The 1,347-nt window shown below is 54.6% G+C and overlaps 1 non-coding gene across 1 annotated transcript; it reads right to left on the reverse strand.

Moving 5' to 3' along the window:
* Positions 1-892: 892 nt before the first annotated feature.
* LOC130259512 (small nucleolar RNA SNORD60) lies at positions 893-983 on the reverse strand. Its single transcript, XR_008841652.1, has one exon. It is a non-coding gene; the product is annotated as a small nucleolar RNA SNORD60 (small nucleolar RNA).
* Between the last annotated feature and the right edge of the window lie 364 nt (positions 984-1,347).

Raw genomic sequence — 1,347 nt, forward strand, 5'->3', positions numbered from 1 at the left:
AAAAAAGGGCTGTCCAGCCCTGGCACAGCTGACAGGGCAGTGCTGGAGTCCCCATCCCCAAAGGGATGGAACAGCCACGTGGATGTGGAACAATGGCTGGACTTTTCCAACCAAAGTGGCTCCAAGATTCCAAGGAAGGGAGCGGGGCTGAGCAAAGTGCAGCAAATTTCAATGCACTCCAGTTCCACTGGGCACCCACACATCATTTTCAGTCAGTCTGTGGAGTTACATGTTACCATGGAAACTGATAAACAGAAGCAAAACCCAGACTTTTTAAATCTTTATTCATCTGCAAGCTACAAAATTTGCTTTGTATGGAAGCCAAAGCAGAAATACAGCAGTAAATCATTTATAAATAAGGCTGGTCTTGAGACTGAGAAAACATTATAGGAGTAACTTATGAGTTATTTTAGTATATTTAATATATAGCATATATTTAGTCATTGAATACAGGAATTATTTTCCACGGAACTAAGCAAAAAATATTTAAATTCTTCACCTACACACTGTAGCACTAGAATAATGTAAATCGTTTCATTAACTGCACCCACCATCTTGCTAGGATATTCACCTTGAACTAACCCACGAGGGAGTGCAAAAACCGGTGAATTCTTTCCTCCAGCGCATTCCACAGCTGCTTCTTTGTGCTTCAAGAGCCGCCTCGTTGCAAGCAGGAGCATTTCCCCAGGGGGCTCAGCCCCACTTACCGCAAACACCAGAACAGAGACTCCGCGTTTTAGCGGCCCGGAACGCCGCGGATGGGGCACGGAGGCTCCGGGACGCCGCCACCGCCGAGCCGCAGGTCGCGGCCGGTTCGCGCCGAGCCTGAGGGGAGAAGGCAGCGCGTGAGGGGAGGAGCCCGCCCGCCGCGCAGCCAGGCCGCGGCTACCGCGGGCCTCAGCCGTGGCTGCTCAGCAGGGGCTGCGGCCGCCCGCCGCCCTCAGACGAGGTGTCAGAAAGTTGAATGTGAATCATCAGCGGCCCGCCCTCTGTAATATCCCCGCTATCAGCCCCGCTCCCGCCCGTCCCGTCCCGTACCTCTGGCTAAAAAGAACGCACGTGCTCCACGCTGCATTTTTTATGGCCTCTGCGACGCCGCTATTGGTCAGGCTACTGTGGGCACAGCCAATCGCCAGTGGTTGGCGTGACCGTCGCCCCGCCTCTCCCAGCGCTAATTGGTCGCCGCTCTCCTCCCTGCCAATGGCGACGCGCAGCGCAGCGTGGCCCGAGGCGGCAGCTACCGCCTTTTGATTGGTCACTGCAGGAGGCCGGCCCGAACCAGTAGCGACTGTGGTTGTAGCATGGAGTGACTGCCAGCGGGTGATGTTGGGAGTTGTAGTCCAAGCG

Source organism: Oenanthe melanoleuca, chromosome 14 (assembly GCF_029582105.1).
Source record: "Oenanthe melanoleuca isolate GR-GAL-2019-014 chromosome 14, OMel1.0, whole genome shotgun sequence".
NCBI lineage: Eukaryota > Metazoa > Chordata > Aves > Passeriformes > Muscicapidae > Oenanthe > Oenanthe melanoleuca.